Source organism: Rhineura floridana, chromosome 3, assembly GCF_030035675.1.
Source record: "Rhineura floridana isolate rRhiFlo1 chromosome 3, rRhiFlo1.hap2, whole genome shotgun sequence".
NCBI classification, from domain to species: domain Eukaryota; kingdom Metazoa; phylum Chordata; class Lepidosauria; order Squamata; family Rhineuridae; genus Rhineura; species Rhineura floridana.
In genome coordinates, this window is record NC_084482.1 from 22502747 (window position 1) to 22527432 (window position 24686).

At 43.2% G+C, this 24686-nt stretch overlaps 1 protein-coding gene and 1 non-coding gene across 5 annotated transcripts in view; one reads left to right on the top strand and one right to left on the bottom strand.

Annotated features, from left to right (window-relative positions):
• Positions 1-654: 654 nt before the first annotated feature.
• The window catches only part of CSRNP2 (cysteine and serine rich nuclear protein 2), a 43972-nt gene continuing 19940 nt past the window's right edge, over positions 655-24686 (top strand). The window contains exon 1 of one of the 4 annotated variants that reach the window (XM_061614962.1): positions 655-899. The gene's annotated coding sequence lies outside the window, so the exon portion shown is untranslated. Of the gene's footprint in view, positions 900-955; positions 1030-1076; positions 1245-9843; positions 9931-24686 lie in introns of those variants that run through there. The other 3 variants (XM_061614963.1, XM_061614964.1, XM_061614965.1) reach the window with 3 other exon arrangements.
• LOC133382598 (5S ribosomal RNA) lies at positions 1607-1725 on the bottom strand. Its single transcript, XR_009761995.1, has one exon. It is a non-coding gene; the product is annotated as a 5S ribosomal RNA (ribosomal RNA).

A 24686-nucleotide genomic window follows, 5' to 3' on the forward strand; every position in this document is an offset into this window, starting at 1 on the left:
ATACATTATATAGGATTAGGCTGCATAGTTGAAATCTTGAAACACAGATTTGGCTTCTGCTCACAGTGTGAGAAAGTTCAGTGCTCTTCCCGGTTCTGGATTTGTCGAGTTTACCTAAATAGCAAAGGGAAGTACTTAATAGTGACTGTAGTATTCCCCTTGTTTCGAATTCGTTCTGTCATCTGGGGTACTCTGACACCGTGGAGAATGTCAAATGCAAGGTTGGCTATGTATTTCTTCTGTATACAATATGGAAAGCTAGCAGAAGGAGATGTAATGGCTTTCTACATAACAGTACGCTTTGGGTGAAGGAGGTGGCGAAAACCATGAAGAGCTGCGTTGTACCTAACTCTAGCGGCCGCTGGATGGAGTGTCTGGAACAGCAAGCCTGCTTTTCATCTCTTCTGAAGCTTCCAGTTTCTACCTCCTTTTCATGACTCCATTTCCCAGTGTGCAAAGCGCTCTTTCCATCTTCACTTGGGATGATGCCGTTTTACCTGAACCAGCTCTTTCCCCTGCGTTTCCCCTTCAGCGGAGACAGCGCAGCCTTCTGGAAGCGACTACATTTCCCATACTACCCCGCGCCTCCCCCACGCGTTTATGAGGGAGGGAACCGAGGGAGCGAGTCACGTGGTGCGCGCTATATAAACGGAGATGCTGCGCCGGCAGCCCTATTGTTATCGCCGAGAGGAGCCAGGGGGTGGGTGGTATATCTTGCCGGGGCTGTCGCCTCCCAAAGCCGCCACCGCCGTCGGTTTCCCGCTCCCTCCCCTCCCGAAGCACGGAGCTGCTAGTTGAGTATCATCCCCTCTCTTGGGGATCTCGGGCTTCGCCCTGCAGCCCCGGCCTGTGCAGAGGGAGGGGAGGAGGCACCGGCGGGCGGGAGGAGCCCCTGCCCGGTGAGTAGCTGGGCTGGGTTTGAAAGGGAGGGCGTGTCTTCCAAGGGGCGGGGCTAAGGGGCTTTTTTTGGCGCGGGGGTGCTGAAGGAAAGACAAGGAGAGGGAGTGAATGAACTTTTGTATATAAAAGGTTTGAAGGCAATATGTTTCCTTTTCTTCTTATACTGGCCACTGAGAATATTCTGTAATCTAGATTGTGCTTTAAGATTTTTTAAAAGCGGGGGAGGGAGTCCCCTCCCCCCTCTTCAATCCATCATTGAAGCGAAAAGCTACTTCATGAAAAACTGATTGTTATTGTCCCTAGCCCGTTTTTACGTTACAGGGCTGAGGCCCTTCCCATTTATGGTATGTTTGTTGGCAGCCTACCTTACTTTGGGGAGGGGTATGTCCTTACAGTTCTTATCTAGCTTGCTTGAAATCTGCCCTATGCCTGAGCACTATGTCCCCGCATAATGCAGCAGGTTGCCCCCCTTCCTCTGTCTCTCCTCTTCCCTTCCCCCCATCTCAAACTATATCTTTAACTTAAGGAGAAGCAAACGATGTATTTGGGTGTGAAAAGCTCTCGTTTGTAATCCTGAGATAAATTAATGTTACATGCCTTGAAGTCGATTGCGACTTATGGCGACCCTATGCATCTTTTTTGGATGTATTCATAGGGTTTTCGTGGTAAGAGGTATTCAAAGGTGGTTTACCATTGCCTTTCTCTAAGCCTACGGCACCCGGTATTCCTAGGCAGTCTCCCATCCAAGTACTAACCAGGCCTGACCCTGCTTAGCTTCCGAAATCAGACGAGATCGGGCGTGTTCAGGGTAGTATGGCCGTAAATTAATATTAGACTTGGTTAAAATTGCCACGAGTTCAACCTACTCAAAAGGTTGGTTGAAGTTAACTTCAGTAGCCCTGTGCTATCTCCCTCCCTTCTTTATGAGGTGTTGTACCTGTAGTTACTGCCTTTGGCAATAATTGGCTCTTGGTACAGCAGCTACACTAATGCATGCCCAAGCTGGCTTGATTGAAGAGAGGATATGTCCTTTTTTTAAAAAGTGTTGGTTCTTGCATAGACTTCTTGAGTATGGAGATCAGGGCTTTTGTTGAGTGGGGCAAGGATTTATCTCTAATGTACTGCATTGCTGGGGCTGGAATGTCCATTAATGATGTGCACTAAAGAATTTGTGGGGCTCTGAACTCTCAATTTGTGATGATTGTTACAGATGTCTGGTAGAGTGCCTTCATGGCTACACAATCAAAGACAGATGTATATGCAGTTCTTCATTTTCTGCCCTAGAACTGGGGAATTTTGCATGGGGTTACTTGGTAAGATAAAAATATAGTATTTATGGGGCAATCTTTCCACTTTGATGATGAGGTTCAGAGTGATTCACTAGAAGTAATGTTTTTGACACATCAGGTTAGCAATTTTTTTCCTGGAGATTACATTGGAAGTGGTTTGTCAGGGCAGAGATGGACTGTCATGCTTTTAGAACACCAATAGTAAGAATAGTACCTTGAGTATTTGGCCTTGAAAATAGAATTTAAAAAACTTCTAATGTCAGATTCAGGCTAGGGAAGACCTTAAGAGAATTTATATGACTTTGTTCGTGGTATTTGAAGCCTCTTGTATGCCTGGTATGCATTTTTAGAAGGTTCTGGAAAATCTCTCTGCTTTATTCTAGATCATCCACCTCCCCATTACCAAGCTATGGGGTCAGATGGGAGATACCCTCTTTGTTATTTATAGCAAGAGTGAAGGTCATGAGAGATGGCATGGCATTGTCTTACTGAGTTGTTGACACTTCCTGAGTTGAGATGCTTCCTCCCCCTTTTTCACTGTGATACATTAAAGGTCAGCTGGCCCCTTTCACTGGGATGCTGTGCTGGATAGTTTCTTCTGTGAGTATTGATGAGGCATGAAATCTTCCTTTTAAAACAGAGCTGGTAGGGGATGGGGTGGAAGGAAACAGGAAAACTTCAATATATTGAAGAATAGCTATGTTAAGTCTGGCAAAGTATAATGGCTCATTCCCAGTTCCCTGGGAAGAGGGATTAATTGTTAAACCACTCTGGGTATTGTAGCTCGGGGTGTGTGTGTCTCCTAACCACTCTCAGCACCCTTAACAAACTACACTTCCCAGGATTCTTTGGGGAAAGCCATGACTGTTTAAAGTGGTATCATAGTGCTTTAAATGTATAGTGCAGATGGTACCTCAGTGTGTCTGTTGCATATGTTGGAGCAAAGTGAAGAGAGCTGGAAAGGTAAATTGTAACATACTCATGATTGAGGTACACCAAAGGAAAAGCCAGGTTAAGAAGGCTGAAACTAAAATTAATTGTGATACAGAATACAGTTCGCTCACTAGAATGTCATGCATAACATGATATATTCAGCCAAAAGGGTAGACTCTCATTCTAGGTTCCACAAAGTGGTGGGCCTTAGTCGCCAGCCATTGTTTATAGCTGTTCCAGACATCTTCCCTTCCCCAAGTCCTTTGGCACGTGCAGTGGACTCTGGAGAGGATCAGGTCACCCTCTTGCTTTTATCTTGGGTTTGGAGATGGCCAGAAGTGGTGAGAATCTATCTGTAAGCATCCTGACGCACTAAAACCCAGTACAGGATGACTAAATTTCATTTATTTATTATTACATTTATATCCCACCTAAATCATTCAGTTCACGCTGGGCTTCAGGAGTCCATAGCTTCTGAATATTCCAATTTCCAGCCCAAAGTGAAAGAACCAGTCCTCAAACTGAGGATGGGGGGGGCACTCACCTCATGCACTGCTTTGGAGGCTTTTGAAAGCAACCAGAGAGAGTCTTACTGTTTGAATATTGCTCAGCCCAGCATGAAGTGAGGGAGAACTTGAGGGAGTGGCAGTGGTGGTGTGTCTTATACATGGTATTAAGTAAGAGAATCCACTATGTCAAGAGTATTTGGTGGTGGATAGAGAACTCTGGGAGGGTTCTTCTGTCATGTTTTGGCGTAAATATCAGGCACATGATTTCCTGATTGCCAATGACAACAGCAGGTTAAACCACCTTGCTGTAATGCAACCTTTACCAATTTGGTGCCCTCCAGGTGTTGGGGTTCCAAGTCTCATCAGCTTCAGGCAGCATAGGCGGTCAGGAATGATGGGAGTTATGGTCCAACAACATCTGGAGGGCCTCAGGTTAGGGAAGGCTGGTATGATAGCTCAAGCTTCTGCCTTCAAATCCTCATTTTTAAGCCTTGAAAAAGGAGTCAAACTTACTACTGATTTTGAATTTGTAAAATATTCAGTGTGACTTTTCAAGGTGTCATGTTCATACTGACTGCAAGTTTAGAGTACATAGATCCAGAAGGATCTTTTTGTGCTCCTGCTTTTTAGAGTCTGATACATGCCCATTCTACTATGTAAGGTTGATGATAGTGTAGACAACATTAATAAGAGGATACAAATGAATGATACTGGTAAACTTGTCATGAAGTAGATGAAGGAACAGCTTGCTTTGATTTAACCAGTGGTTTCTCAACCTTCTGCCAGGACCAGTGATGTCATAATGACTTTTTTAGAAGGTTGTCTTTCAAAGTCTTTCTGATCTATGAAAAGTCTGTATAATGGTGAGAACCTATAAGATGACACGAAGATACATGGCTTTTGTGCTAGAATACTTCTGTAATAATTTAATAAGGTGTTTTTTCACACTTAATAAAAACAAAAACCCATACAGTGTATGTGCACTTGAGAAAAGTCAGACCTAGTTTTTTCCACCCATTGGTATCAACTGCAGAAGCCACTTTTTACATGGTTGAGATAATTTGTTCCATGCTTATTCCACAGCATATTCCACTGGTGGAGAACGAAGCGTTTGAATTATCTGTCATCTCTTATAAATTCTACAAGTATCCATTTCGCTCCATTACAGAACTATCGCAGTCTGCATCTATGTTGGAATTGTTTTTAAGACATTTTTAAATATTTTTTTTTAAAGTTGTGTTGTCTTGTTTTATAGATGTTTTTAGCATTTTGTTATTTGTTTGCAGCCCTGGGCTCCTTTGGGAGGAAGTGTGGGATATAAATTTAATAAATAATAACAGGGTTGGTGCCAGAGGGCAGCCAGGTTGGGCCCTGGCCAAGGGCCCTCCTTAGGATGGGAGGATGGCGCTCCCATTACACAATCTGCAGCAGCATCGAGTCCTGCAACTTGACCCTGCTGTGGATCACAGAGAGGGAGCTCCCAGGCACCCCCCCCATACAGACAGTGCGGGCTTCAATAAGCCCAGATACCTGCCCCACCTACCTCTCTCATCAGTGTGAATGCCATGTGCACTTGCCTGCCGTCACCGAAGATGGTGGCGGGGGCTTCCCTAAGGGGCTGCCACTCCTGCTTGGTTTCTGGCAGGCATGTGCACTATGCATGCACGTCATGCGCACAATACAAGAGTTAGGTGTGGTGGGCTTATGAAGCCCATGCTGTCCGTATGGGGGGGGCTGGGAGCTCCCTCTCCACAATCTGCCGCAGGGTTAGCCCCATGCCGCCTGTGTGCGTGGGGGAGTTGGGCTACGGTACCGCAGCTTAGGGCAGGCTGGTGCTGGCCCTGGATAATAATAATAGCTAAGTTTTTGTGCTAGTTTCAAGGAGTGCAAAAAGGGCTGAAGACATATTAACCCTATAAAAAATCTGTCTGGCCTTGGGATCTCCTGAAATAGAGGATGCTGACAGACATGGATCTCTGACACAATTTGAAATGATATGTAGAAAATTGTATAGATCTATTTAATCTGAAAAACTTACATAATAAAAAATAATCAATAGAACACACACAGTGTCAAGATTCATATCTTGCCTTTCCTCCATAGCTCTCAAGAAGGTGACCATAGTTCTCCCCTGAGAGATAACGACTGGCCTATGGTCACCCAGTGAGCATCATGGCTGTGTGAGGTTTTGAGTGCTGTTCTCCCAAGCCCATGTCCAACTTGTTTTCTAAGCAATGTGTGCTTTTAAAGTGATTGCAAGGACATTGCAGTCTTGAATGTCCTATGATCTCATTCATGGGTCCAGTATAAACATTTTCTCTTGTATGTGACTAATCTGTATGGTGAAAACAGCGGTCTGATGAAAGAAGTTGTCATTTAGAAGCTGTGTCCTGTTATCTGACACAGCAGAACACATTGATTGGGTTCAGACAATCATATGTCAGCCAAGAGATAAACAAGCTTTGTACCTATACATGCATCCCCTTGTCTCCTAAGTCTTCAATTAACCATAGCTTTCTTTTTCATCTGAACTGGAAAAGCATGGTTACCAGCTTTGGAACAAACCAGGATCTTAAACCATGGTTTGAAGTTGGTTTAAGATCCTAGGTTATTCCAAAGCCCACAAGCCTGCTCAGTTCAGATAGAAGAGTAAGCTATGAGACTTCTTCCTTTCATTCAAGCTGTGTGTACAGGCACAATGCTCTCAGCTGCTTCAACCAATGTATGTGACCATCTGAACCCAGCTGCATTGGGGTATGCTTGCCGTTGCATGCCATTCTGATACTCCCTCCTAGTTTTCTATTGTGAATATGTGTGGAGTTTGTTATATATTGCTCCTGTTTCACTACCCAAAATGTGTCTGCATCCTTCTTGTGAAACTCTTGAGAAGTTGGTTGCAAATCCTAGCTTACACATTTGAAATAGGAATTCTTTGGTTGGCAGCACCCTTGGTAAAAGGAATGGTTGTGTGTGGTCCATTTGGTATATTAAGTGTTGGTACTGGATCTGGAGAAGCTGTCTTTTGGATCCCACCCATAGACAACTGGATAGATCCTTACTTAAAGCAACCTGACTGGAGCTCACTCATATATAAAATGGGAACAGTAATTTCTGATCTCAAAGGAATGTTATGACAACTGAAGTAAGGATTGTGAAGCACTTAGGATGAGGCGTTGTGTTAATTATAAAATAGCATCAAAGGATTTTATTTCACTTTGGCTGTACTCTGTTGGGCCTGCAAACTGTCCTGTGGAATTTCATCCTAAAACTCCTTGGGCTTGGGTTCAGGGTAGAACTGTACTCATGCTGTCATAACCATGAGCACCATAGAAATTGCTGGTGGGTTAACTGCTTTATTGTCAAGCAAGATGGCCACTTGTTTAAACTCTGTCTTTTGGATTATGTCTTCTTCTTACTTGTGGACTGTAAAATTATTCTACAATCAACTTAGGTCCATCTGCATGAAAAACATAATATTCCAAAATGATTGCTGCTCTTTTTGAGTCCTCCTGATACTAATCTACACAGTTGATACATTGCATGTGGAAACGTATTGCAGATCTTACCATCAAAAACACTTGCTTTTTATATTTGTTTCATAGTTTATTGATGTTACTCTCAGTATTGAATTGTATTGTATTGAGCGTGACCAGCATTACTGACTCAATAATAGTTTGCAATAGGAGCATTATAGTGTGTATTGCTTTGGGGTATTCCCCCTTTTTGTTTTTACTAGCAGGAGAATGGTGGGTATGGAGCACTTGCAGAGCCTCTGTTTCTCTGTGTTCATCTGATTACATCACCTTATACTAGTGCAGTTTGCTTCTCTGCAGTGATGGTGCCATGTCATTCTGGGCAGCATAATTTCTGCTGCATATATGTAGTAAATTTGTGAAATTAGACACTTAGGGAATCCTTGATGAGGTTATTCTATCACAGAGGGGTATGAAATCACGAAGGGCAAGGGGCCCAGCCTCAAATAGCCTGAGTTCCCTCCCTCTGGAATGCCATTGACTCCTCTTATAGCTGTTGGAAAGCACTTGAAGAAGAAGATATGCATGCTGCCCTATATCAAAGGCCCAGGTCAGCTTTCAGTGATAATTGACAGGATTTTTTAAAAAATATATATTTGATTTACTTCTGTGGAGTTCCAACTTGGCTTGTGCCTTTTGCCAGCAATACAGATGGAGTTTGTGCTAGAGGGAGTCTCTGGGTAGTGGGTGGGGCCATAGTGTCTCGGCCCTGGCCCCTCCCCTCACTAATGGGCTTTTTTTAATGGGCAAAGGCTCTCAGCAGGTATTGTTCCCCTGTTCCAGACTAAGGCTGTGGTCCTCAGTGTGCATGTAAGTATCACAGCACTCTGACACCCCTCCTTAGCACCACCAAAAGCCCCTAGCTCCTCCCAACATTTTTTAATGTAGCTTTTTCGGGGCTTTTTAATATTGTTTGATGGGGGGTTGCCTATTTTGGAGGTATTGATTATTTCCCCCCCAGTTTTTATTTGTTTTAGGATGTGTATAGATGTATTGCCTGTTTTTTGGGGGGGGGATTCTGAGCATTGCTGCTTTTTCTTCTGTGAAATGGGTATTTTATGGTGCCCATGCCCATTGTAGATTTCCAGTTGTGGCTCCAGGCTCAAAAAGGTTGGGGATCCTTGGGCTAGGGTGTTCTGCAGCTTGCTCCTTGCATAACCCTAGAGCACTCTTGATTTCTTCAAGCTGATGTGGGATCTTAGTCTAGTTCTGTTGTATCCATATGCTCTTCAAATGTGCAAACTTTAAGAGATGTTCCTCTTTCTGAATATCGGGTTAAATAAGGATACCTGATCTCCACCTCTGGCCTGGGACAGTAATGTCATCAGTCTGTGGATTCTATCTCTAGTTACTATTGTGTTTATATCCTGCTTTTCCTCAATAGAACTCAAAGAGGCATACATGGTAGGTTAGGCTGGGGGGTGGTAACTGTCCAAAGGTCACCCAGTGAGTTCCATGGCTGAGCGGGATTTTGAACTTGGATCTCCACAGTCCTAGTTATTGCACTCTAACCACTACACCATACTGTGATTAGCCACTTCTTTATCTACGCTTCCTTGAACAAGTATAGAGATCAAAGGAAGAATGGGCCTTGGGAAACCTACTGGCAGCCTGAGCCTATGGATCAAGTTTAACTATCTCGCCACATTCTGGCATTTGTGTTGTGGTAACTAAGGCAGCATTCTGGGTGTGGCTTTCCTTAGCAGGTGGGCTGACAGTTGAGCAGCTCTGTCCCGCTTCCCATAAAACTCTGCATCATTGCAAATAAATAATAGTGCAGAATCTCGCTGCTGGTTTCAGCTTTGAGGCCAACAAACAGCTACTTTATTAAAGAATTGTCACCTCCTAGCCCAGAAAAAGGCCCTGGTATAGTACTGCTGTGATACACAGAGGAAAGAGGGCATATTTGCAGCAATGCGATGGCTGCAGTGCCAGCAGTGGGCTCAGGGTTGGGCTTGGCTTGGCACACGGTGGCACGTGCCTCTTTCTGAACTAAAAATGAAGGTGCATTTCACTGCCACACCTGAAAAGGCTTACATCAGAGCCTTTCATCTGAAAGCTAGAGCAATGTCTGAGGGAGAGATGCAATAGGCAGCCTCCTTGGAGTGATGGATAAGTCCATCACGTAATTTGGGACATAATTTCCTCTTCGTTGGGCAAGGCTACACTGAGTCATGCAGAGACACAGCAGGCAGCCTCCCTTGTGGATGAGAGTTTGGGGCTCCCACAAGTCTTTATTTCTCTCTTGGCATGATAGTGTGCTCTGGCATACAGTTTGGGAGTTACAGGCTTAGAGAACTGGACAATAACCTTGTATTGGAGGCCTTATTTTTGCATATTGTCATCTCTTGGGAGTGAAAATGTTTCCTTTTTAAAATTACTCCTCCTCCTCCTCTCTCTCCGTCTTTCACTCTTTACTAAAGAGATTACCAATAGGTTAGTCTGTATCGCTTCATCTCTCAGTCTTCTGTGATAATGTACTATGAATGGGTGGTGGCCCAGGAGAGGGCATTGTCTGTGGCAGCACTTAAGTCATGGAACTCTCTCCCCGCCCCACTATACAGCTTTAGGCGAATGCTGAAGACCCACCTCTTTACTCTCGCCTTTGACACTTGAGACATATATTTTTAGGACCCACCCTATCTTGTGATTCTGATTGTTTTTAACACTGTATTTTAGGGTTGTTGTAACCCGCCCTGGGACCTGTAGGTGAAGGGCGAGCAATAAATGCTGCTGCTGCTGATGACAAAGATGATGATGATAAAGGTAAAGATAGATAGCACAATCATTTCAATGCTTCCTATGGTCAGTGTTTGCAAGAATTGCTCTTCCAGTGAAATTAAGGTCATGACAGGAACCTTTTTCCGTAGCTGTTTCAGGCTGCCTGCAAACTCTGGAAGACAATGCAGCATCACATTAAGTGGGGGGCTTTGTTCTCACAAGCTTCCTTCTAAAAGGAGCTTCCTCTTTTAAACTGAATCCTGGCATTGCAAAAAAGAATTGGGCTGTAATATGCCAATCACATAAATATATCTAGCAGTGTCCTGTTTTATGTCCCTGGCTTAGACAGAGGATTTTAGTGTAGGAGTTATTTTTAAATGGCGATCATCTTATCTTGACAAAATGATTTTTAAAATCTGTCTCAGTGTTTGCAGGATGATAGCAGGTTCACTGTAATGCAAGTCTTGACACTGCTCGCTCCAGCTCATGAAACCTGTCTCAAGGGAGAGGAGGAAGGAACCAACCTCCTCCCGATAAAAATAAACGTATGTTTTTAAGGATTGGGGAAACATAAATACCGGACCTCCTATACACAGGACTATACACAGGACTTGCAGACACACACACCCTCCCCAGCCATCCTTACATCTGTACCAGTGTGTTTGCTAACAGCAAAGTTATGGCCAAGCCATGATAAGAAGCAGGTTTGCGTACTGCTTTTAACCATAGTTCCAAAACTCTGAGAGGGAAGGGAGAAATGAAGGTGGAGGAAGAGCACTGGTGGTATGTGAACCTGCTGAGGGTGCTCCTAATCTCTTTCACTGTAGCTTTGAGACCGGTTAGAGCTGCATCTGTGCCAAGCCTCGAGATGACGAACCCTGAAAAATCAGGCGCTAAACTGAGACCGAGTCAGTTTAGCTACAGAAGACAGAGTAGGCTTTGAATATGGTGTGGCCTCAAGATTTTGCTGTGTGTGGACTTTCTGGAAGAGCACACCTTTTTTGTTTGTGTAGTCTAGCATTACATATCAGGGTGGTTTTTAAAAACTTGCTTGTATTTTTGGGAAGTTAAGCAGTGAGGAATTTGCAGATGTTCGGAAAGGGACACTGGCATGGAAGAGAACTGATAATAAAATGGGGAAAGTAGCAAAAAAAACAATACAAACAGGAGAAACCAATCAGCATTAAAATAAAAAAAAAGAAAATTATTATGTTTTCTGAAAATTATTATGTCTCCACAGTGTCAAGCAGACATAAGGCATTCAATTCCATAGAAAGAGCTGAGAAACAGTGCGGGGGACCGAGACTCAATGAATACTATATGAAATTTAATCAATCTCATTTTCTGAGCTATCACTTCTGCATCTTCATATTTGTCAGCATATTTACCGTGGACTTTGAAAAACTGAAGGTTGCTGGGTTGACAAAGGCTTTTATATGTCATAAGCCATTTTTTTTCTTTTTTGGGGGGGGGAGAAAAAAAAGGCTTTGGGGAAAAATGAGAAAACTTTTTTTTCCAGGCCTTCATATGTCCAACAATCCTTGGAGCAGAGGAATAAAGGGAGAGAAAAGACTCTTAAATGTAATTACAAAAAAGTCATAGAGTCGTTAACGTATCAAGCTCGACTTAGGCAAAAGCAAAGACAAGGCTGAACCAACAAGAAACTCTCTCTCCCCCCCCCCCCCCGTTCTGATATCAGTGAACTAAACGGGAAGGATGAAATTTATGTACCTCTTTCAGAGGGACAAAATGTGTGTCAGTTAAAATGAAATCCTATCACAGTGCCTTTCTGAGGACTTGGCAGAGGTCAGAGATGGCAATTTTTCCCAATACACTAATGCCTCTAGGCCTCGCTGGGTTCCTACTGGGAGGAAGGGCGGGATGTAAACTTTATTTATTTATTTATTTATTTATTTATTGCACTTGTATACCGCCCCATAGCCGAAGCTCTCTGGGCGGTTTACAGCAATCAAAAACATTAAAACAAATATACAATTTAAAACACATATTTAAAAAAAAATTAAAACACAATTTTAAAATTTAATAAATAAGCATGGTTTATGTGGAAAAACAGCCATCACAGATATCAAGTTATTTTAGATTTACAAGAAATCATCCCTGAAGTTATCTGAGGTTTACTTTCTCTTGATAGTTCTGGCTTCCTGACCGTGGCAAGGGTGTTTGATAGATCTGTGTGTGGAGAGGAGTATTTTCTGCTTCTCTGGAAAGTAGGTGAAGTGTGTGTCCTAGGGCAGCTGTGCTGGCTGGGGCAGATGGTAGTTGCAGTCCCAAGCATCTGAAGGGCACCAGGTTGGCAAAAGGCTGCCCTAGAGGGTATAAAAGCAGGTAATTGCTCCCTCCCAGTAACACCACACTGTGTCCAGGTAGGTAGCAGTTCTTGTATTTGGGTGGATAGGTTCAGTAATTAAAAGTCTGTGAAGAGAAATATTGCCTTCCCTGCAAGCTTCCCTCTTCCTTTTTAACTGTATTTAGGCAGTGGTTTACACTTTTTGATTGCTTCAGTTACAGGATATGGCTACTCCCACATGGATTCACTAATAGGCAAAAAACCTTGCGGTTTAAGAACGTACCTATAGCCCACTGAGAGTTGCTAGGAGATGCCCTGTTCCCCTCACATACCTTCAATCAGAGTGGCTAACTGTTAAACCAGTCTGGCTGCTGGAGCTTTGTCAGTCCTCAGCACCATTCACAAACTACACTTCCCAGGATTCTTTGGGGGAAGCCATGACTGTCTCAAGTGATATAAAAGTCTGGTGTGGATGTGGCCCCCTGATTAGCCAAGCAGCTGTGAGTCTGGATTTTAGAACATTGATGGTTGGCTCTTACTGAGCATGCCCAACATTATCATTCAGTTCAATGCAAGATTTCTGAAATTAATTAAAAATCAGCCAGGCATTTTTTAACTTTTAAACTGCAGAAGGTGAAGGTCAGCATATGGGACAAGGTCAGTAACAGGATTACAGGTACTCTGTGAACATGGCTGATTTGTAATGAATTTCAACATATTATGAGAACGCTGAGAGAAAAAAGTCCAAAAAGGCTCTGGGTTTTTTCCCTCTCTTTAGACTTTGAACTCTCGATTCTGTCTGACTGTTTTATCGCCATGAAAATTGAGAGGGTTGTTAAGCAAGCTTTTCTGAGTTCAGGACTATAAGTTTGGTAAGGTTTTGTTTTGAAATGAGCTTATGGGAAGAATCAGAATGGCATGGGGGGTATTTTCAATTTAACATTGCGGAATGTGAAAAATCCATGCTGACTATAGTATACAGCCATTCTCGTGGCTGTATAATTTCTAGGATAACTCTGCCACCACTTTACCATGGGCCACTTAACTACTTGAATCTTTTTCTTGTCTGCTGCTTTATGTATCAGATGACAGAGGAATTGGAAATCTGGTTTCTTACATGCTTTTGCAACCAAAATTACGGGGTAGCGGGAGGATCTCAACATTTCTTGCTTGTTTTGTTTAATGCTATATGTTACTTAGAGCCCTTTTGTGGAGAATGCAGTTGAAATACACTGATACAAAAAATAAATTCAGGGCTGTGGAGGAGTCTTCCATCAGTCAGGTATGCTGATTGCAGTGTGATGGTGTGTTGTCCACTTGTGTAAGCTGATATGCAGAGGGTTTGGTGGGTGAAGGAACAGCCCAGTTTTTGGGGAGAGGGTTGTTTTTATGTGAGATGGCTTTTTAGTCCTTTTGTTTCTTTCTGATTTTTCTGGTCAGGTTCTTGTATGCTGGGTTATCGCTTAATTTCTGTACACCTGATGTCTTGCAGCTGAATTTGTGAGCTGACTGAATTGAAAAAGTGTATTTGATGCAAGGTTATGTCAGTTAATAACTTCAAAATCAGCCCAGCATGTTTATTTTTAGTGGTACTTTAATCTAAGAAGACAAGGAGCATCTTGGCTGTTCATTACAACCTGATCATAGATTTGTCTGTCTTGTAGATTTTCTTCTGTGAATGGGTTTAGTAGTCCAGACAGAAAAAATAATGTTTTAAAAACTAGCCTAGAGTGAGGTCCCCCCCCTTGTAACTTACATGTTCAGAGGTCAAGAGTTCTGCTGACCTTGAGAAGTGTTCCATTCTTCTCTGGCAAGAACAGAGAGCCCAGCCTTCCTCCTGACTTTGACGCTGGAGAGTCTCATCACCACAGTTGGCTGTGTTTCTCAGGTAACTCCAAGCACAATGAGAGGAGAGCTGGTGTCATGCTTCACTTCTGGTGAACCCCAAGTACTGCACTGAGGGAGCAATCCCTCCCTCCCAAACGCCATGGTTATAAAGAGGGCCAGAGCCAAGCATCATTTGGGGGGCGGACCCAGTACAAACTTGCGATATTGGTCCTTTTCGCACACAATCCAGAACTCTCCTGACTTTGCTGACATGACACCCCATCACTGTCCTGGTGAGCAGCAGCTACCCCAGAAGGACACCACTGCTCTCACATGCTGCCGCTCCATTCATCCCCAAAATATATTGCTGCCAGCTGTAGCATATGGATCTAGCAAGCAAGCCCTCTCCTATTTTTCCCTCTTCTTCCCAGGGCATGAGTGAGAACTTGATTGGCCACTGATGAACTGCTGCAGTACCATTGTTAGGATTTGGACCTGGGTTCACATTACTTTAACTCTGAAAGGCCATAATGTCTGCCCATTAGCTACTGGGCCAAGTTCAAGGTTCTGGGTTTGGTTTCCCTATGCAGCCTGGGACTAGGATACCTGAAAGATTGTCTTACCCCTTATATACCCAGACAATCACTAAGCTCTGCAGGTGCTTATCAGGAGGTCCACTCCACACGACATAGGAAGTGGACCTTTAGTGTTGTGGCACCTACCCTTTGGAATTCCCTCCCTTTAAATGTTAGACAGGCGCCATCTCTGTTATCTTTTTGGCGCCTATTGAAGACCTTCCTCTTTCAACAAGCCTTTTAAGTTGAACCTTATCCCAGTCTGCATTGGAATTGCTTTTTAAGATGTTTTGTTTTAATATGTTTAAAAGTGCTTTTGATGTTTTTGTTTGCTTCTCTGGGCTCCTTCTGGAAGGGCAAGATAGAAATTTAATAAATAATAAAATAAATCAAATAATGGGTCATAGCCAACACTGTGCATGTGCAGTTCCAGTTGTGCAATGGGACTGCCCTCTTCTCTCCCTATGCACCATCAAAATCTGCCCCAGAGGATCCTCTAACCCTCTGGAGGTGATTTTGAGGCTGGTGGGGGTTGCAGAGGGGAGAAGGAGAAAGTTCTATTGCACAAGTGGAAATCTGGTGTGCTAGCAGAACAGCATCACTGGATACAACCCAATGTTTCTATTTTGCATCTGAAGAAGGATGTGATTTGCACAAGGCTAATCAGATAGTGTTGCTATGAGGATAATTGTGGGGGAGTATTATATAAAGCCTAGGATAAGTATATTTATAGAATTGGGAGCGCCTCAAAGGTCATCTAGTGTATCCTCCTGCTGATGGCAGAAAACCCACTCCTACAGCATCCCTTGACAGGAGGCCATTCATTTTCTGCTTAAAAAACCTCCAAGGAAGGAGAGTAGATCACTGTCCCAGGCAAATCTATTCCGCTGCCAAACAACTTGTACCATCAGGAAGTTCTTCATAATTTTAAGTCAAAATCCCCTTTCTCACAATTTGAAGCCTCTAGCAACAGAAAACAAGTTTGTTCTGTCGTCTGTGTGACAGCCCTTCAAATATTTGAAGATGGATATTATATCATCTCTTAATTGTCTCTTCAGGCTAAAAATACCCAAGTACTTCAATCTTTCCTTATAGGACTTGGTGTCCAGCCCCCCCCTCCCCCCATAATTCTCTGGACATATTCCAGTGCTCTGTAAATGATTGCAATTCATTTATATAGCAATCCCAGATATATAAGAAGGCCTTCTGCAGCCAGCAGTAACCATATAACTTGAGTCTAGTCTAGTGAATGGATGAAACTGGTTTCTCTGTATCCCTGTGCTGAATGGTGACGAGGGACAGTTCCACCTTCCCTACAGACCGGGAGGAGAGCAAACTGGCTTTAAAGTTCATTTTGGGTTTAGAGCAATTGGTCAACATTGTCTTTTGAAGTTGCCTTCCCCTCTTTGACCCCTGCTTCTCAAATTCCTCTCTACTCCCTCCTCTCTAACCAAATTAACTTCCCTGAAGGATTCTTTCTCTCCTCACTCCCACCTGGCATAACTCATTTTTCTTGCCTCCTTTGTTTATGACCTGCTAATGTCTTTCACCAGAGGACTCCCGTAGTTCACTTCTGTCCCTTCCATCAGTACTTCCCAAACACCCTTAAAATGTTTGGAATTCCTTTTCATAATGAGAAGCAGCTGATGCTCCTCCTGCTCCTTGAAACATTTCTTACTTACGTGCAACACCTTAAGGGTGCAGAGCTTGGAAAAGTTACTTTTTTGAACTACAATTCCCATCAGCCCCAGCCAGCATGGCCACTGGATTGGGCTGATGGGAGTTGTAGTTCAAAAAAGTAACTTTTCCAAGCTCTGCTTAAGGGTTTCACTCCGCTGCTCTCGGGTGGTTCAGGGGACAGGTCATGCAGGAGAGGCTCCTGGAGTCTGCAATGTTCGGTAGCTCGAAATTCTAAATGTTAAGTCCTCTGTGTGTGTGCTTGCCACAAACATCACAAAGTGGAATGGCAATCAGTAATAGCCAAGAAGCAGGCTAGTTTGCATGTCATGGTAAGCCAGATGTTCTGGTTAGGTCAGCGCAGGACAGCAGCTAAGCCGAGGTTTGGCTTAGAGCAGCCTTTCCCAACCAGTGTGCCTCCAGATGTTGTTGGACCACAACTCCCATCAGCCTCAGCCAGCATTGCCAATGGGTGAGGCTGATGGGAGTTGTGGTCCAACAACATCTGGAGGCACACCGGTTGGGAAAGGCTGGCTTAGAGTATCGTCCAAACGCAGAATCATGCTTAAGATCTCACCTCCTTAACTACAACCTGTAGCCATAGGACCAACACTACAAATCATGGTTACGGAGGAGAGACTTTTACCACAATCTAGGGTTCAGATGGCACACTGACCTAAAAAGCCCAGGGAGGAGCAAAGGACTGTGATCTCCTTCGGAGCCAGGGCATTTGTGCTTGGACATGTTCACCTATCATGCTAATCTCAAGAAGCTTGGTAGGAAAAAAAATCCTTTGTAGGATAATCTACAGTGTAATAGATTCTTCCTTAGAAGAGGGAAAGTTACAATCCACTGAACATAATTTGACATTGCTGAGTAGAACTAACCCAAAAGCCAAAGGAGGCCTTTCCACATATTTGATATTTTAAAACTTGTGGCTTTCTCTGGAAGTAGTAACATGGATTCACATAAACTTCCTTAAATGCTTTTATGGATAGCTGGATGGCTAGAAAAGATGATTCTACAAGATCACAGCAGCACTCTTCCCGCTTGTGATTCCCAGCAACTGGTATTCAAAGGCATACTGCTTTTGACAGTATAGGTAGAACATAGCGATTATGGCTAATAGCCATTGATGGCCCTATCCTCCATGAATTTGTCTAATCCTCTGACTTGCATTTTTGATTATTAGGGTATCAGACTAGACTGCCATAATGGTCCTTCCAGGCCTTGAAAGAAAGCCACAGCAATTTCTTCCCCATGCATAACAATATGTAGAAAATCTCCAAAGGGACAAATGTATCACTCTGTCCCAAATTGTTTTCATACCACAAATAATGTAAGTTGTATGTACCAAAGAAGGTTGCCCGCAGAGGGAGAAGGCAAGAGTTGAGTGAGACCGTATTTGTCTTCATTTTTTCAATTAATAAGACTGTTACGCTGGCTGGATACTCATAGCTAAGTAGCTTCCATGAAGCTTGTAACTGCTTTCTGTGTGTGTTGTCTTCCTTCCTACGTGTTAATTGCATGTGTGACGGTAGAGGAAAAATATTTCGGGCAAGGAATAGCAAACTGTGTGTGAGAGAGGGAGACAGATAAGCAACGTCAGAATTGTTGAAACTGGTGAAAGGTCATCCCATGACGCGTAGCATAGAAGAGGGAGTGATGGCTGCCATCTTGGGTGGCTTTTAAAAAGGATTGGACAAATTCATGGAGGATAAAGCAATTAGTGGCTACTAGCCATGTTGGCTATGTTCTATCTCCATAGTCAGAGGCGGTATACTTCCAAATACCAGTTGCTGAAAACCACAGGAGGGGAGAGTGCTTTTGCAATCACGTCCTGCTTGCAGGCTTCCATGGTGGCATCTGGTTGGCCACTGTGAGAACAGGATGCTGGCCTAGGTGGGCCCCGGCATGATCTGGCAGGGCTGTTCTTATGTTCTTAGAAATCACATGTTCCGCTTTTGAACCAAAACCCTGTTTCAGTGGAAGAAACAATTAGAAGTTGAAGTTGCAAATCCATTGACTCCTCCCCCCCCCAAAATCCGACAACATCTTTAAAGCCCATTTATGTTGCTTGTGCAAAGCAGAAATGTGCAGAAATACCCCAGCCCATTTCTGGATCCAGTGATGGGAGAATCCAGCTCAATAGAAGCAGGCAGGTCAAGAACCCTTTTTCCTTACCTATAGGCTTGCAGCTAACACCCAAGCAACCCGTAAACAGCTTGTCATCTGGCCGGGCTGGCACCGCATATGCATGTAGAGCTAGTTCCTGCCAAAAATGAAAGCTGCCTTAGTTCTTTTGCATATACTGTAAAACTAGAGTGGTGAGCTACCCAAGGGTGGGGAAGGCAGTAACAAGTAATTAGTGGTTTGCAAAGTGATACTCTATGTTTGGCTTCTTTCTCTGCCTTGACTGGCTTGGATCAGTCTCTGGATCATTATTTCCTCTCGCTTTTTGGAAATGTTAAGAGGTGCAGGGGGCTAAATCATTGATTGTGAAAGCAGCCAAAGACTTTGATGTTGGGATTGGGGCATTGCGTGAGTGTGAGAGAGAATATGACTCTCCACTCCTGTTTTGTTAGGAGGGTGAGGAACTCTTAGCTCCCTGAGAAGCTGAGCCACGCAGTCAGGGATCTTCTTGCCGCCGTCTGCCACAGCTGGCTGGCATGTTTCTTTCAAGCCCATTTGTTCGGCTTTGTTGCTATGGGAACAGTTGCTAGGATGTTGAAGGGAACCGACAAGTGCAGGGGAGAAGCGGGCAGGGCTGATCTGGTCTGGGGGGTGGTTATAGTGGGCTTGCATCAACAAGCAGAAGCATAGGCCTACTCTGTGGGAGGGGCAGCATGTGTACATGTGCACGCTGTGTGTAAAGGAAGATGCAGGGGTTTTTTTCTGAACAAACTGTAATGCAGGGGTTCTTGTGTTCTATTTTGGGAAACTGGCATGGGGAGGGAGAGAGAAGTGTTGAGTGACACTTTCCATAAACTCAGCTGTGACTTCTGAGGATGATGTTTCAGCTTTTGGAAAAGCTTTTCTTTGTCTTCAGGGCTGCTTCCCCATCAGATTTCATCTGTGAAGGTTGAGAACTCCTGATACTTGCCTGTGCGTTTATTACAAAGCCTAACAATTCCTCTGACCATCCACCCTTCGTGCTCCCCTTCAACATGTGCCTGTCTTCGCGTGTCATTTAAAGATGGCAGGCTGCCTTTAACTCTTCTCCTCACCTCCAGCATTTGCATTTCTTGAGGAGAAAAGGCAAGGTTTTTTAAAAAATGTTGTTTCTCTCTTCGAAATGCAGGGCCCATGATTTCCAGCCATCAGGCACAACAACAACATAAACGACAAGCCCGTGCTCAGGCTAATCTTCTGTCTCCCAGCGGAGTAAAGGCCATTGTTTTATAATGAATGTCTTGCTGCATGAAAGTGGAGATAGGAAAAGAAACTGTCAGTGTGATTCAGGCTTTCCCCTCCTTTATGAGAGTTTTTTTTAAAGCGGTGTAAAAGTGCTAGATGTTTTGGTACTGGGGGCACTAAGCTGCTATAGAACGGGTTCTGTGAAGGTTTAGCTATAATGGGTCATCTGTGTATTTTTGTTTTTATATTACTGCTATCCTGAGCCTTTCCAGATGATGCAGGCTAAACATTTCAGTTGGGGTGGGTGGGGGTATGTAACAGGGTTAATTTGATCTAAATCACTTCTCTGAAGGACTCAATGTTAATGATTTAAATCAGTTTAAATCACTAGTGAGGAAGATTCTATTTAATCATCATTTTTAGTAGATTGTTGTTTAATATAACCTTAATACATATTCAGAGATGTAGATTTCATTAGAAAGTAGGTACGCACTAAGGAATTATTCGGAATTGTTTCAGTTTAATTTTCATTAAAAAATTGGATGATAATTTGGTAATTTTAGTACTAAAGCAAAACAAACTTAACTGTTTAATTAATCATGATGTTTTTGTCATGATGTGCCAGAATCAGCACCACCACATTGCACTAATGTTTATTCTTCTGGTTAGTTTTCTTCTTCAACAAACAACATTAACAAAACGTGGACATGAATCTTTGAATGGTTAACTATTTCAGTGTTTTAGATAAATGTAAAATTCTTTGAAAAATAGAATTTAGGCAATTTCAACCTTCACCTTTGTCTTCATTGTCTGGAAAAGAAATGCAAGCTTTCCTGCTTTTTCAGTTTCCAACTTATTTCTCAGAATGAATTAGTCTAAAAGGAAGAAAAAATTCTCTCTACCCTTGCAGAAGAGGCTACTGATGTTAACTGCTGGATTACCTCTTCAGTGGTCTCCTCCTTGTTCAGAACTACTCTGTCTCCCCAAATTCTCTATTCATTGGCCTCTATCTTTGCACTTAGAGAGAGTCAAAGCCTTGAAAGAGAGCGAGAGCGCGCGCATTCATTTCATGTACATCACCTGCACAATAGAACTGATTGGGTTATCTCCCCTCTCCATGAACTGCTGTTAACATATTCTTAGAACATAATTAGAATCTGCATAACTAGTATTGATGATGATATATTTGACCTAGGCTCTTTTTTTACTAATTGTTTTAAGAAAAAATTGAAATCTGATTTAAATTTTAAAAATCCAAGTTTCTGATTTTTTTAAAAAAAAGATCAATTATTTTTATCAACTCTGGAATGTAAAGAAGATGCTCTGAAACATAGCACCGCCCCAAAAAACAAATATGAAAATTAGAGGCAAAATGCATTTTGTGTGTGTCTGTTTTCTGGGGTAGAGATAGGCAGAGACAGCAACACAAGAACTGCAGTATTTGGAGGATGCTTCTGCTTTGTCCTTCAGCTTTGAAGTGCAGTTATATTTCTCCTTTCTCTTCTCTCCCTCTCCTGCCACTGAAATTGTGGTCTTCCCTGCCCCTGCCGGCTGGGGCCGATGGGAGCTGGAGTCCAACAGGTTCCCCACCCCTGAGCTAAGGTGGATGGATGGTGTGCTTTGTCTTAGGTTCTACAGGAAGGCAGGGCCAAGGACTTCTAATTAATTTATTTCCTCCTCCTTGCTTTCAAACAGTACCTGTGCCAGCTGAGGATCAGAAGCTAATCTCGAAGGAGAGGGGCTCTCATCCGTGCCAGCTGTTGGCTATTACCCTGGCAAGAGCAGACTTTGGTGTGAAGGGTGATATGCCTAGGGGAAAAAGAGCCTCCTGGCATCCCCTGCCTCCTTTCTGTTCTGTAATGTAACCCAGATGCCCTCCAAGCTCAAAGGCTGCCTGATCTTTAGCCTAAAGGGTCTCATTGTCTTGCCTCTGGCTGCTGCTAGCTTCTTCCTTCTGGGGAAAGGCAGTGCATGGCCCACAGAGTCCCATTCTGCATAAAGCCAGGATGCAGAGAAAAGAAGGGCAGTGCTTCGTTTTTGAGAGCCAGTGTGGCGTAGTGGTTTTTGTTTTAAATAGCATGTATTGCTAAATCAGAACTTGGATCTTGTGTTCATAGCACAGAAAGCCTGCTTAATGCCGTAGATCAGTGCAGGGACAAGAGGTCTGCCAGAGGGGCATTTTGACCTGCCTGCTTTTTTTTGTTACAGTGCAAGCAGTTCATGGGATGGTTAAGAGGGGACAGGCCTGTGTTGGAGGGCACAAGTCTGAGTCTCTCTGTAATAAGGAGTACTTGGTCCACCCATCTCTTATTAGTCAAGTGGCTTCTCTAGTAAGGGCTCTAGTTATTCAGGACTGAAAACACAAGGAGGAAAGTTCTTTAATGTCCATGTAAAAAGAGGCCTTGGAGGGTGTGCATCCTTCTGCCAAAGTGGAACTACTAGTCTGTCCTTTTCTGCCTTTGTGTGTTTTTAATAAACAAATTGGATGAAATCTCAGAAGCTCTTGGGATGTTAAATGAAACCTTAGGAAAGCTGGAAGGTGAGAGAATTGGAAAGTCACCTAAAATTCTAGCAAGAACATGCCTCTCTTAGGAGATGTGCTTAGCATTTGTGTCAGAGAAGGTTGCATTTAAATATTGGAGGAAAGAGTTTGGCATTAGAAAGAACTGTCAGTTCCCTGTATTGACAATGTGCATTGCACACAACTGTCTTAGCTGTCTGCTGGGGTGGATACATTTTTATCTCAAACTGTATATGACCATTGCGTCTTCTATGTGTCGTTTGAGGGTTCTTTAAAATTTAGGGGATCACAGATTTGAACACAAAGTAAACCTCATCCTTGTGGTTTATTGCACTTTAACAAGGGTTCTGAAAAGCAGTCTGCTACGCCGTTTACTGAGGGACTTTTGAATACTTAAGAAGAGCAATTGCTGGCTGCTTGTGCAAGAGTGGGGCATCACAAGCAAAATGTGTGTACGTTTGTGTGGGAAAGTAATAGCAGAGGTTGCAGCATAGCAGGTAGAGTCTTGTGCCTCAAGTCTGACCAAAAATTGACAGGGCTGTGAATGCTTCCATTGGGGTTCTGTTGGGGTTTGTTGTAGTACTCACATTTCATTCAGACATAAGGATGATCAACCCCTGGCACAACATTTGGCAACGTCTCCTAGGAAGTTTTGCTTGAGCTCAAGGAGGAGGTACCACTCCTATCTCAAAATGTTCCCCAAGGGTGAACACGTTCACCACAAGGGTGGGAAGCAGAGATGCTGCATGCTGCTTCACTGAACTGTGTCACAAGCAAAATGTGTACATTTGTGGGGGAAGGTAATAGCAGAGGTTGCAGTATAGCAGGTATAGATCTTTTTTTGGCTTTTTGAATACTAAACTTTAATTTTCCCTCCTCTTGTCTTGTTACATGTATGGGATGACGAATGGGTTTTAGGACAATTGCTGGATCATGATTTCTCATACAGAACCCTTGTACACCATCCCATTGGCATTTACTGAACAGCAGCCATGTTCTTGTATCTCTTTGCTTTCTTCTTACTAAATCAGAGAGCTTGAATTAAGTCACTGGGTCTGCTGTGCCCACTTACATCTCGTAGAGCAAGTCACAGTATTCCTTCAAAAAGGCTTAGCCTGGTCTCTTTGCTGTTGGAGGTTAGGATCTGACTGTCTTGGGGATAAGATTATCCTATTCCTGCCTAATTCTGGGCTTCTGATGCATCTTCCTCTGAAACATCTGTTGCCGTCCCTGATTTGAGGCAGATGCCAGACGACTCCGAAATGGGTCTGACCCAAGGTCATACATCTTACAGATATTCAGTGATGACATTAAAAAGTTATTTGTGTAGATATTTATATGGTGTAATAGCTGGGCAGCCTTCCTCTGTGAATAATTGGCATAAACAAGTATATTCCTAGGTGCATTACGTGGTAAAATAATTGTAATCTTCTGATTGGTTTGTCTAGTGCTGAAGCCAAACTTAGTTTGTTAGGGATTCCTGTCTGCCTTCTCTAGGAATGTGTGTGCACGCAGGACTCTTGCTCCATTGGTGTCTGCTGAATGCATAAAAGACAAGAGCAGATTTAACCACTTAGAGTCAGCTGCATGCATACCACACATGTTTGACTTGTAAACATGATCAGGAATGGGAAAGCAGCTGGTATCTTCAGAACCCTCACTTGCTTCAGTATGCCATAGAATGCATAGCTGTGTGTGTGGTTAAAACACATACAACCAACAACCAAAATAGCAAGGATTCCATAAAGACAGCTTCTAGTCCAGCTGTGTTCCTCTGTCTAAGAATGTTAGGTGCAGGGAATGTAGAATTGTACTCTTAAATAGCAGCAGGGGAGCAGAACTCTGAAATTCAGCACTCAGAACAATGCAAATGAAACATGTATTCTGTGTGTGTGTATCGATACAAAATTTGTGTGTGTACAGTTAAATAGATACACATGTACACAAACGGCCTTGGGTTTTTCTACAAACTTTCTGGAATCTGTAACATTCCACATTTCTTTGAAATGCGAAAAGAAGAGTTGGACCTGTGTTTATTATTTTATTTATTAAGTTGATATCCCACCCTTCCTCTTGAAGGAGCCCAGAGTGGCAAACATAATAAGACAATTTAACAACAACAAAAAGAAGAATGTTCTGAACAGTTAAAAACATACTGAAACCCAGTTAAAGTTCAAAAACATTATTCCATCCATTGATCTCCAGGTTGCCAAGAACAATCCCCTTCAGCCATCAAATGCCTGGATAAACAGGATTTTTTTTAAAAAAAAATTATTAGAACAATTTTTTAAAAAAGGAAAAGATTTTTGGAAAGGGGGCGAACCAACTTCCTCTTGAAAATCAATAGTGATAGAAACAGATGCCCCTCAGTGAGGAGGGAATTCCACAAGCAGGAAGCCACCACTGAAAAGACACTGTCACAGGTCAGTGCTGCCAGGCAACCCCCAGTGGCAGCACTCCCAACCCTTGGTGGCGGCATTACCAACAAGGTTTACCTGCCAACTGTAGGGTCCGAGATGGCTGATGCTAGTTGATG